Source organism: Epargyreus clarus, unplaced genomic scaffold (genome assembly GCF_041222505.1).
Source record: "Epargyreus clarus isolate Ecla_fem2 unplaced genomic scaffold, WU_Ecla_fem_2.2 ptg000005l, whole genome shotgun sequence".
Lineage (NCBI taxonomy): Eukaryota > Metazoa > Arthropoda > Insecta > Lepidoptera > Hesperiidae > Epargyreus > Epargyreus clarus.
The window spans coordinates 13,390,491-13,403,709 of record NW_027332213.1 but is presented as its reverse complement, the minus strand read 5'-3'; the positions used below and the strand labels follow the sequence as shown (position 1 = coordinate 13,403,709).

At 34.6% G+C, this 13,219-nt stretch overlaps 4 non-coding genes across 4 annotated transcripts; 2 read left to right on the top strand and 2 right to left on the bottom strand.

The window, feature by feature from the left end:
- Nucleotides 1–283: 283 nt before the first annotated feature.
- TRNAG-GCC (transfer RNA glycine (anticodon GCC)) lies at nt 284–354 on the top strand. Its single transcript has one exon. It is a non-coding gene; the product is annotated as a tRNA-Gly (tRNA).
- Nucleotides 355–3,057: 2,703 nt separating this feature from the next.
- On the bottom strand, nt 3,058–3,128 carry TRNAG-GCC (transfer RNA glycine (anticodon GCC)). Its single transcript has one exon. It is a non-coding gene; the product is annotated as a tRNA-Gly (tRNA).
- Nucleotides 3,129–7,631: 4,503 nt separating this feature from the next.
- TRNAG-GCC (transfer RNA glycine (anticodon GCC)) lies at nt 7,632–7,702 on the bottom strand. Its single transcript has one exon. It is a non-coding gene; the product is annotated as a tRNA-Gly (tRNA).
- Nucleotides 7,703–7,962: 260 nt separating this feature from the next.
- TRNAG-GCC (transfer RNA glycine (anticodon GCC)) lies at nt 7,963–8,033 on the top strand. Its single transcript has one exon. It is a non-coding gene; the product is annotated as a tRNA-Gly (tRNA).
- The last annotated feature ends 5,186 nt before the right edge of the window (nt 8,034–13,219 follow it).

The window sequence follows — 13,219 nt, the reverse complement described above, 5'->3', positions numbered from 1 at the left end:
TGTTGACTACACTACAATGACAATACCGACTCCGTTTTTACCCTTTTGATAAAACTAAAAACCCCCCTATCCTATCCCTATCCCTAAAAACTATTCTTGTTCTATATCGATATCAGTTGCAGTTCGTTACGAATGTCAAATCACTAGTTTTACTCTTGCATATAATAAACACATGATTCCATTAAAAGCAGAATATTTTTTCTACGTATTGCTTCGATAACATATAAAATGACGTAAGTATGATCAATTTAATTATGATTGATTTTTTAAATATAATTAACAAGCATCGGTGGTTCAGTGGTAGAATGCTCGCCTGCCACGCGGGCGGCCCGGGTTCGATTCCCGGCCGATGCATGTGTTGTTGTCCATTACTTTTTTTATATTAGAAAATTAAAAAAATATTTTGACACCATTTTGTATTTTTTTGTTATAACTACTTTTTAATTTTATGTTTGTTTGATTTGTTTTTATTTAGATTTACGTTATTGCTTATGAAACTATCCAATATTTTGACTACCAAAAATTGATATTTGACAATTCTAACAAATTGGTGAATAAAACATAGTAATGGAACGTACACGAATTGTAAAAAAAAGTTCTCTACGCGTAGTAGAGAATGTAGAGTCTATGAATTTACATTTGGCAATTTTGATGGAATAAGCCTAAGCCCCTTTTACCCTTCTCCAGCAGTGGGACAATAATAGGTCGAAGTACGATGACTAATAGGTATAGAATGCAGACATCCTTACATCAGAGTTGATTTGCACGTATGGCTAAAATCGTTACAAAGGACAAAGATTTAGTTTGACATTTAATGATCATATTCAATTATATTATATTATGTTGATGAACATGGTCTTCGCAGGCATTACGATGTCCATGGGCGGAAGTAGCCTACCATCAGTACCCTTACCATGAGTTTTCAAAACATCCCACAAATTTATGTTACGTTTACTCAATCCATTATTCTGTTCCGTTTGCTTCAGTAGACTGAGTAAACGTAACAATAAGTAAGTGCTCAAGTCTTTCTGTCTGCCTCACATGTTCGCAAATAGGAGAGACAAAAAATAAAGCGCCATTTTGTCAATTTAGACATTTAATGTTACGTTACTGACACTATAGTTCCGATACAATCCACTAGGGGCGCTGATTGGAAATTGTATGGGCCAATACGTAAACAAATACCAAAACAGTCATATTTGTCGAAACGTAAAAACTCATGGTAAGGGTACAGGTGGCCAAATGCTAGTCTGCTACATCTAAATTATAAAAGAAATAAACAAGGAGACTTAATAAACAAAGCCTGACAATTTGTAGGTTAAGTATATTAAAAAAAAGTAGTCTGGTATCATCATCATCAACTCCTAATTGTGCCACGGCAGAGCACGGGTCAGAATGAGAAGAATTACGCCATAGCTTACCGCACTGGTCAATTGAGAATTGGTAGACTTCATACACCTTTGACAACTTTTTTTAGATCAGTTTCTGGCCACATTTTTCTTTACCGTTAAATCAAGGGGTAATGTATATTTACACACACATATTTTTTGAAAATCTGTGTGAGCCTGTGACCTAAACCTAAGAACGCTTAAGAGGCCACGATTCAACCACTAAGCTATCTTCTTAGGTAATAAAAGACCATCATCCGATAAGGACATTAATACTATTTTTCATATATTCCTAAATATATGACATTTATACCACCCCTGCAATAGAGATGAAATACTTTTTACTCATTAAAACTCTCTTTTCTGTAAAAATTGTACTTAATCAACATTTTTAGCCATCGAAAGATATTGACTTTGTACATGACATATCTCATAGCTTAAGTCCATGTAAAGGTACATTCCTCTCAGTAGATGCAAGCTCTAGTATTTGAGGAACACACAGCTGAATAATCAGAGCAAAGTTATTTAGACTTCGGAGGAAATCTAGATCAAACCGTCGTCATAGTAGCTAACCAGAATACTGATTGAGTGACTTGTCTACAAACGTATTTATTTTAAGTATTCATAGTCGAATTCGCTGTTCACTATAGAATTTCAAAAACAGATTGATTTTTTTTTTATTATACAAGACTAGTTGTCGACCAACTTATGTAAGTGGCTACTACCGCCCATAAATATTGGTATTTTGGAAAAATGTGTTATCGTCGTTCATACGAAGCTTGAATATTAACAATATTGCATTTTTATAATAGTACTTTAAAATAATAAGCCACTACTTTGATTACTACAATTCAAACACAGATGCAGCGGGGATGATATCATGGCGGCGCTCGAGTTAACAGAGAGCGGCATTCTGGTCGCAGACTTCAGGAAGAACAGTTTAATAACGGGGATATAGTTATAATATCTCTAATCACTAGTGTGTACCTACTTACGTGTAATTGTAATATCGTTACTCCGTACCGTATATGTGACTATACTTATTCTATATACTATTAAGTAGTCTAAGAAGGTAGTCTATATACTATTACCGTATATAGACTACCTTCAAGAAGACGTTGATTATAAACGTGTAGCGATCTCTACCCTAATAGAAGTTGGCAACCTCTGATTTAAACAAAGTTGTTTAGTATGAAAATAAATGAGGGTGTTAAAGGAAATGGATTGCGGTTGGCTAGCACCTTCCGTTGTTAGAGTAATGACAACCTGAACTGACCTTATTGAACCCTACGTTATTGATTGGTTGTACACTTTGCAAATACAATGCAGTGTTGTACCGTCGTGGTGTGAAATATAGACATAAGTACCTACGGAACCCACCCATCTAGGGTTGATTACAAATGTTTGGACGGCAGTGGCCACTTACCATCAGGTGGAACGCATGCTGGTTTGCCACCTAAGTATATATAAAAAAGGGTAAATAGTGGTAGATGAGTTGTTCAATATTTTTCTCATGAAATCTCTAAAAAATAAATCCAAATTAATAATTCATAAACATAAAATTAAAATGTTGGTTTAACAAAAAAAAAATACAAAATAAGTGTAAAAATATTTTTGAAGTAATGAATTAGGAAAAAAACATATAAAATATTCTAAACTGAACCAATCGTGCATCGGCCGGGAATCGAACCCGGGCCGCCCGCGTGGCAGGCGAGCATTCTACCACTGAACCACCGATGCTTGTAAGCTTGTTAGAAAAAACACATTCACATAGCAAACGGTGTGTCTTCAATTCACTATTTCACGTATGTAAACATTCTAGAACAAGTCTCGTTTTAATATTTCTTATTTGGTACCCATTGATCTAAATCGTCTAAGATGATATGAGTGCTAGAACACAGACACAACGAAAACACCACTTCTTCAGCTATAAAATAATAATAAACATACTTTAATCCATCATTTCAAAATATTATTACTAAAGTTTGTAATTATTTGCAAGTTAAACATAATATATGTTATGTTGAAGAAAGTTTATATGATAATTTAATAGTTTAAGTCCTAAAAGGGAAAAATAATGTTATAAAGGAATTAAATGGAAGTATATAGGTATATAGTATAACCACTCGTGGGCGTACCTAAGGGAAGCAGGGATGCAGCTGAACTCTTTTTGAAACTAATTTCTGGGAAATGTTAGTTCCGATACGACCCACGGAGGCGCTGTATGAGTGAAAACGTAAACAGCGACCGCCAAACGCCAAGGGTAGTCTCGTGGTCCGAGGTTCGAGGTTCGACACGCATCTCTGATTTTCCAAAATTATCTGCGTATTATAAATGAGTTATCACTTGCGTTAACGGTGAAGGAAAACATCGTGAAAAACATGTATACCTACCTGAGAAATCTTTATAAAATATTGCTAGGCCAGCGCGGTGGACTATGGACTAATCCTTCTCATTCTAAAAGGAGACTCGTGCCCAGCAGTGGGACATTAATGGGTTAAAGACTTACAACGCCATCTATCAAGCATACCGGTAACTGTGATTCACCACTCCACACGTCATGTAATGTTGGAAAAATAACTTCGGAGTTTAAATTGTAATAACTTTTGAGTAGGTAAATTTGAAATAAATAAAGACGTAATAATATAGTAATAGTAAGTCAAATATATTCGATGTACAGACCCGAAGCTAACATCCTTATTATACTTATGTGATAAGTCGCTCTCTTTTTCTTCACATTTTTATAACATTGGAGTAGCAAATGAAGGTATAGTCCACCTGATGGTAGGTGGTCAGTGCCGCCCACGCACTGATGTAAAGAACTTCATATAGAACAGATTTTTTTTTAATATAGGAGTAGCAGACGAGCATACAGTCCATCTGATGGTAAGTAGCTACTACCACCCATAGACATCTGCAACCAATCCCAGATAAGATTAGATATTCCTACCTGGGGTCGGTCACAGATGCGCCGCCATCCCTGACACAAAGCTGGAACGCCTCGGAAAAGTATGTCGACAAAGTCGCAGATATAACTAGTATACACGTGAGACCTTAGAACAATGTCAAGTTCTTGCAAACTAAAGTCCTTCAGAAAGTCCATTTCTTTTCGAATTCTAACAAGTAGGTAAACTTGGCTTCTTACAAAGTTAGGTTGTTGAAACTCAGTTTGTCCATCTTGAATTTAGATCATTAAAATTGTTACATGACTTGTAACAATAACATTTCTTAAAATATACTATACAATGAAGGTTGTATAACACCTATTTCTGCCAATAAACAACAGTATTAAGCTGTATACCCTTCCCATGAGCTTTCAAAACATCCCACAATTTTACGTTACGTTTACTCAATCCATTATTCTGTTCCGTTTGCTTCAGAAGACTGAGTAAACGTAACAATAAGCAAGTGCTCATGTCTTTTAGTCTACCTCACATGTTCACAAAAAAGAGAGACAAAACATAAAGCGCCATTTTGTCAATTTAGATTATTAATGTCACGTTACTGACACGATAGTTCTGATACGCTAGGGGCGCTGATTGGAAATAGTATGGGCAAATACGTAAACAAATACCAAAACAGTCATATTTGTCAAAACGTAAAAACTCATGGTAAGGGTACTGGTGCGTCCCGGTTTGAAGGGTAAGAGATGCGGACTTATCCAAGACATTTCAACTTCCAACCTCATATTAGAGATGTGCCGAGTCAGGTCGACTCGAGTCAGTACTCGAGTACTTACATAAACTCGCATACTCGAGTACCAATAGTGATACTCGAGTACCAGTAATACTCGAATACTGACGATACTCGTACACTACAACTACTACTCGTACAAGTAAAAACTTGTTTAATTTTGTGTAATGAGTGGCGTTTTTTTTTTTTGCTCTTCCCTGCTATTGTACTATATGTTGTGCAAAGTACTCGAGTACTTTGGGAATACTTTGGACTCGAGTACTGACTCAATTCTTTTTTATATGAGAACTAAAGTACTCGAATACCAAAAATGGCCGACTCGGCACATATTTACCTCATATAGAACTCTAATCTTATGTGTCAGTAATCAATACTGATGTCCATGGACAAAAGTAACCTTTTATCAGGTGGACTGCTCGTTTGGTACTTGTAAACTATAAAAACATGCAAAAGCAAAGTCGTAAAGATCTTTGAACGTGATAGAACTCTATGTTTAACCACAGAAGATTCACTGACATATTATTTCTGATTTGTATTGAATTATAGCCGGAACAGGTTTATGAGATATGATATGACAGTTTTGAAAAAATTACCCTTTTTAAGTCATGTTTGATTAATTTAGGTATGTGGTTTTAGCTTCAACTCTCATTATGAGAGGAGACCCCTGCCCAGCAGTGGCAGTGAATTGACGACAAGGACAAAGACCCGTTATTTTTTGAAATATATAAAAAGATGCCTTCTACCCTAATAGCCCCATACTAGAGAAAACCTGAAAATATTCAACCACCCAGCTCCAGTGTCTTTGTAACCAAATTACCTTTTAAAGGATATCTTCTCTATTCTATCTAAAACTAATCCATTACAAAGTTATTTATAACCTCGCCTTTACAATATGCAACACGGCAAGCAATGCATCACTCACATATAATATTCATAAAACTGTTTTAAATATAAATAAATTATCTTCAGCTCCTTATTATTTTTACATCAATATATTACCGCTATATTTTTGTTACATATGGATACATTTATTGAATAGAATTATTAAGAAAGATTTTTGTTGTTGGTAATTATTTAAATATCTAATATATAAAATTCTCGTGTCACAGTTTTCGTTGCCATACTCCTCCGAAACGGCTTGACCGATTTTGATGAAATTTTTTGTGCTTATCCGGTATCTATGAGAATCGACCAACATCTATTTTTCATACCCCTAAGTGATAAGGGTTGTTCACCCTTAACATTTTTTTATTTATATGGCAACACAACGTTTGCCGGGTCAGCTAGTTAAATCATATATTAATCACTATTCATATTTTGATATAGGTATCGTCGCTCTGGGGACTGATAAAAAAAAATAAACTTGTATACGCGTAGTAGCAAAAATATTATACTATACTAGCTGATCCGGCAAACGTTGTTGCTATATTAATAAAAAAATGTTAAGGGTGAACAAACCTTATCACTTAGGGGTATGAAAAATAGATAGTAGCCGATTCTCAGACCTACTGAATATGCATATAAAATTTGGTGAAATACGGTAAAGCCGTTTCGGAGGAGTACGGTAACTAACATTGTGACACGAGAATTTTATATATAAGAGTAATAATAATTTTATATATAAGTTATGCTTTGTAAAAAAATATAGTAGACGCACATACTAAGGAGAATTAGTAATAGGATTCCATTTTTACCTTTTGTTTAACCTTTGTGTACCCAAAAAGAAAAAAAAAATTAGTAGTCAATACGGCAGCTTCGAAAACTCGTCGTTTTTAATTTTAATAATTCACACGCTTTATATTAGCTTCACTTGTATGTTTGTCACTGAGTAACTCCATTTTTCAGTAAAAATAGATCAACATACATCATTATAATTATGACGCTTTGTGGATGCTTATTGTGAACAGCAGTATAAATAAAACAATAAATAATAATGAAACTAAAGAACTCGCTTTTATAAGAAATTTAACTAAAAAATAAAAAATAAATATAATTAAAAAAAACTAAAGTACACGCTTTTATAGAAATCAAACTAAAAAAATATAAAATAAACTTTAAAAAAATTTAATGAAAAATTGTATTAACAACAAAAAAAGATATATTTAATTGTAAAAAAAGCGTGGGGTGCTTTTGAAAACATCAAACTGTTGGTCCTTCTGCTCATGTCTGTCAGTAAAATATTTATAACTACCGAGAGTGTGCACCCCACGCTTTTTTACAATTACATAAATATATATTTTTTTGTTGTTAATACAATTTTTAATTAAATTTTTCTAAGTTTATTTTATATTTTATAGTTTGATTTCTATAAAAGCGTTTACTTTAGTTTTTTTAATCCATATTTATTGGAAAATGACTCGGCAAATAAATATTGGTAAACTTCAATAAGTAATATAAAAACATTTTGGAAGAGGTTTTACGAAAATCCTTTCACCGGGATCCGAGTTATATATAGGATTCCAGGATAAGAGTTCATCTTAAGAGGTATAGACAGAAAGTACATATTATGTTTAAATTAAAAATTAAAAAGTAAAGTCGAAAGATCACAATTGCATCGGCCGGGAATCGAACCCGGGCCGCCCGCGTGGCAGGCGAGCATTCTACCACTGAACCACCGATGCTACATATATGTAGAGTGAAAGTTTGCTTCGGTAGAGAAGATTATTTGTAGTAAATATCTCCATGACCTTTGTATATTCAAATTTTTATTATGGTAACGTTATGATAAATATTGGCAGTATTACAATATCGTAATAATAATACTGTAGATAACAATATTGTTATCTTCACAAAGAGGTCAATGGTCCCAAACATTGTCAATTTTAAATTATTTAATAGTCTTACACTACATATTAGAATGTTTTTATAATTACGTACATAAGCATCGGTGGTTCAGTGGTAGAATGCTCGCCTGCCACGCGGGCGGCCCGGGTTCGATTCCCGGCCGATGCAACTTTTTGAAAGCTTTTTTTTTTATAATATAAGAATAACAGACGAGCATACAGTCCACCTGATAGTCAAAGGGTCCGACCACCTTAAAATTTCTATACAATATTTTGATTAGCCCGGCCTGAGCCTACGCTGCTGTATTTCGGCAATTATATTAGGAAAACTGAAACGGAGTCAACATTTTGTTTTCTGGCGAAAAACAGTCAATTATTAAATATTTTATTTTTTTAATTTTAGAACCCCCAGTTTTTCGACTCTGGCGGCACCACCGCTACATTTATATCCGACTAATAACAGCACTTTTAAACGAATCTACAGCCGACCTCAGTAATGTAATCTTATGTAAGATTAATTACAGAAGTCTATGGGCGCGAGTAGCGACTTACCATCAGGTTGACTGCATGCCCGTCTGCTACTCCTACTCGTATATTATAAAAATACAAATATGGTTCATCTACCACGATCCCTCGCTGACAGGTTCAATGTCTGTAGATATGCGGTAGATATAAATGGGACCTCGTGCGAAGGTAGAAAAATCCGTAAATCCGGATTTGGAGTACGCATTTCGAACGAAACTACGGATTATGTTCGTACAGAGTTCCCCATAGAACCAATATTATCAAAGTGAAGTCGATGACCGGTAATACATCTATGCACAGACCTATATCTAAACAGGTCTGTGCGAGTGAATTAAATTCAAAAATATTTCTTCCGTAAAAATAGGTAGAAAATAGCAGATGTAGTCAGACATTAAGTACAGTTCTAATTAATTAGCTGAGAAGCAATTTTCTGTGGCTCTATAAACAGTGTATCAAAGTGATGTGCATGTATGTTCGATAGTATAACTTGATTAAATAGAGATTTTTACGCAAAATGTGGCTTTATTTAAAAATAATAAATATTGGAAAATTATTAAGGATTTATTTGGATTAAGGAAACTGTGATTGATTGGCTAACTAAACTTGACTATAGTGAAATTGAAGCCCTGTTAAATGTGATCTCATGATTAGTCACGGACATGCAAACTAAATTACACACGCACGCATACACACACACGAACACATACACACATACACACACACACACACACACACACATACGTAATATTATAAATGTTAAATTTATTATAAAAGATAACTATATAAGTAATATACTGTATACAAAAGCAAATTGGATTAGTATGTAAGACAAGGAACAGCAAGGCATCCTGGCACAGGTATTATATTTACTTAAAAGAATGCTCCAACACCAACTCATGAGTATGTACACAATATGTTAACCTAATAAAGTATTTTGATTTTTTATTTTGATTTGGAAAATGCAAGAACTAAAATAAATAAACCTTGGAAGATGCAAAAACTAAAATCTGGAGGCACGGCAGTGCCTCCGCCAAGTCGAGCCAAAGCCAAAAAAAGCGGCACGGCCGTAGCATTCTTTTCTCGAAGCAATTCGGCCCATTTTCGACCTCCTGTAACTTCGTTGCATATGAAGCTAGAAGCCTGAATTTTCAGGAGCCAAGCAAGCATTGTGTAGACACGGTATATTTCAAATTTCATTAAATTTGAACCAGTAGTTTAAGAATTACAAGTAGTCAAAGTTCGTAATTTTGTCACTCACTCACTCACTGACTGACCGATCATCAAAAGTTTAAGGCACTTCTAGCAGACATAGAAGGTTGAAATTGAGAATACAATTAGTGTTTAGTATATAACTCATGGGAAAACTAAAATATTTTGCAATTTCTGTCCAGTTATCTAGATACACCAACTACATTAAATAACTTTGTATCCTATATAAGTTATATAGGATGACAAAGTTACATTTGCAGTTAATGAATCTGTGTTTCTGTCCGCGAAATGTAAGAGTAGTAGGGGAGCCGATGATGTTAAATGGGTAGAAACTCGAGCGCCGATAGGTCCTATACGATTGTGTAGATTACACGTTAGAGTGAAGAAAAGGTTGTGTGATATTTTTCGATTCACCGTGGGAATAGTGTCTAGATGATTCGAAAGATGTTAAAAGCAGAGTCAGACATACTCAAGGCGCGGCAGGTTAGTGATAGAGTATATATCTCTGATGACGGAAATATGTTTATCTGCTGGTTTGGGACAGTCATACGAGAGGTAAAAATGGAAAAAAAAGTAACCAGCGCATTAGATTTTCAAAGGGGATATGAAGCTACCTCAGATGAGTCGCCCATTCGAAAAACTGACGATTCGATTCGAAAGACTGTCAGTGACTCTTCGAAAATGCAAAAAAAAATCGTTATCATGCCACACTAGAGGGCGTAAGATTATTATACAGGAAATTCCAGCTGATGTTTTACTTATCATAACCCTTCATCTGACGATTTAGTGGAGGGGTTTTTTATATTGACGATTTGAATAAAAATAGAATGAGAATGTATGAAGAATAATGTATTTTCCATAAAATTAGCCTTTTCCTTTAGTTTGTTACACAGCATTACTTTCCAGGGATTCATGCTAATAAGTAGCGCTATCAGATAGTGTATATACATATTTTCCTTTTAAATAAGTTTTTTGTCACTACATCAACGTGTGGTATGATTATGATGTTACCCGTTTTCTAGCATTATTTCCTTTATATTAAAAAAATGACCTCACTCGAGTATGTCCAGGTATAGATTTTTTTGCAACCTTATTACTCCCTAACGCTGCCCTCAAATCGTCAGGTTAAAATTTATTGTTTTCAGCATGTAATTAAGCTACTATAGATAATACTATTTTTTTTTAATAATCTGACGGACTTCCCTGGTTGAACCCACAAAATGGATGGTTTAAGATACTCTATAGGATGTAAGGTATCTCCCATATCTTAATCTGCCGCGTTCGAGTCACTCTCAAAATCCCGTCTTGGGCTCCCCTACTATTATTGGCGACGACTTCAATTGTTTCTATTCTCGAGACATAAGACGTTTTCTATTCCAACTTCAATTTAAATTCAATACAAATAATTGGTGAAGTGCGAATCGAACTCTTACACTGAGGGTTCCGTACCACAAAAATATTTGTTTTTTTATTTTTATTTTTACTAATTGATATTATAGCTGCCATATAATGCATTGTGAACATTTCAACTGTAACATCTACGGTTCAATCATTAAAATGAAAAACGCCAAAAAATAGCAGGTCCTTATATGTTTGTCCCTGTAGTTCCTGGACTAAAAAAGGGCTACGATATCCCGTGCCTGTCGTAAGAAGCGACTAAAAGGGGGCTTCCAGAGTTGGGAGTGGCAGCAAGGAGCTCGAACCGTCCAATAAGTGTCCCTGGGAAGGACGGCGGTATGTGTAGTCGCATACCGTCGTGAACACGGGATAGTTTAGGAGGAGCGAAAACTGCCCAGGGCAGAGCTTGATCGGGGTATTGCGCTTGGAGGACTTCGGTTGCGTTCCGTCGGAGATCCCGGAGTTCTCCAACAAACGTTGAGGACGGCCACCCGGCGTCACTCCCACGTCGTCGAGTACCTTTTGAAGATTTCCTCCTCATAAAGAAAAAGAAGGTCCTTGTATGGCAACTCTCCTTTATATGAAAGTTTTTCTTTTTACTTTTAGTACTTGTTGTTAAAGCGGCCACTATTATATATATTCCGTAAAAAAATTAGTTTCTATCTATTAAGGTTCCAGAAATAGAGCTCTATGTCAGACAGACAGCTTAGAAATAGGGTTCCGTTTTTACCCTTTGGGTATGGAACCCTAAAAAGTAATATAATATCAAAAACATTCCGAATTTCTGACAAATGTCATGACAAAAAACTAGATGTTACGGCTAATGTGCCTAAATCAGTTAAAACGCAGATTAGCTTGCCCATTACCTAAAGTACAAAACGAAGATTGTATCAATTTTCACCCCTTGACGTCGACCCGTGCATGTCATGATGCGTCGTCGTGTCATGAATTTACGACAAACATTGTATATTTTCACGAAACAATATCGCTTTGTGGCACAATGTCGCTATGTGTCACGATACGTCATCGTGTCGTAAAAAGGCATGTGTTTTAGCCCTAAGAACAAGTCTGAAAAGATGTTTCGAATTTTAACTACATAGTTAATCTGCATATTTTCTAGCTAATCTTAAGACTGCCTAGTTAATGTGTATGCTAACGTATTCTACAATATAACGGTAACATACAAAAAATACAATAACTGTCGTGAGGTAAAGCAACTGTCACCGTATTATAAAATAATAATAAGTTTGTTTCCAAGGAAACAAATGTGCTAATTTCGGCCTTATTGCGCTTAAATAAATGTCTGTATGAAAATAATAAGCTTACATATACAAATTTACAATGTTCACAATGGAAAATCCCTAATAACTTCTAAACGGATTACCCTTATTATTCAATTCCTTTTGCCCTATCTGTTTTAGACCTAAATCTACCAAATGGCCTTAAAAACAAACCAATATCTACACAAACAAAAATCATGTTTTCAACTTACGTAATATTTGATACGTAATATTACATAAATTTAGTTAAGTTCGTTTCAAATTATTCGAAATAAGAAACTGTTATATAAATCGAGCTTAGATAGCCACTTTATAACATATTCTTGCCATGATCACCAAAAATATCAGCTCCTAGTGGCTCGGTACAACAGCAAATACCGACTTACCTCCCTAAAAAATTGATAGCTATAAAAAAACGAGAATGCACAGTTTAATGTTGAATTTAAACAACCGTCCATTGCACAATTAGGGTATTTTTTTTTTGCTCCATTGCTCGTACAAAACAAACATAATAGTTATATATAAAATGATATTGTTCGGTGAGCTAAGTTTTAAATAGAAGTGAATAAAAATATAGTCTAGCTGAAAATATGTATTATTAATATACTCTGGAAATATTAATTCTAAAAATAACTACAGGTTGAATGCAGAAGACAAGTGCAGATTAATAATTTAAGTATGAATTTGTTAGCGGTGAGTAAACTTACTGAAAAAGGATTTACTGTTAATTTCTTGAAAAACGGTTGCACTATTAGTAACTCTATGGATAATATCATCGCAACTGGCCACAACGTAAATGGTATATATAAATTTAAACAATTTGTCAAATCACCGATATGTAATTTGACAATGTCAAATAAATATTGGCATAGAAGCAATGACATTTTATACTTATAGTAGTATATCGATGCATAGAAGACTAGCCCATATTAATCCGGAATAT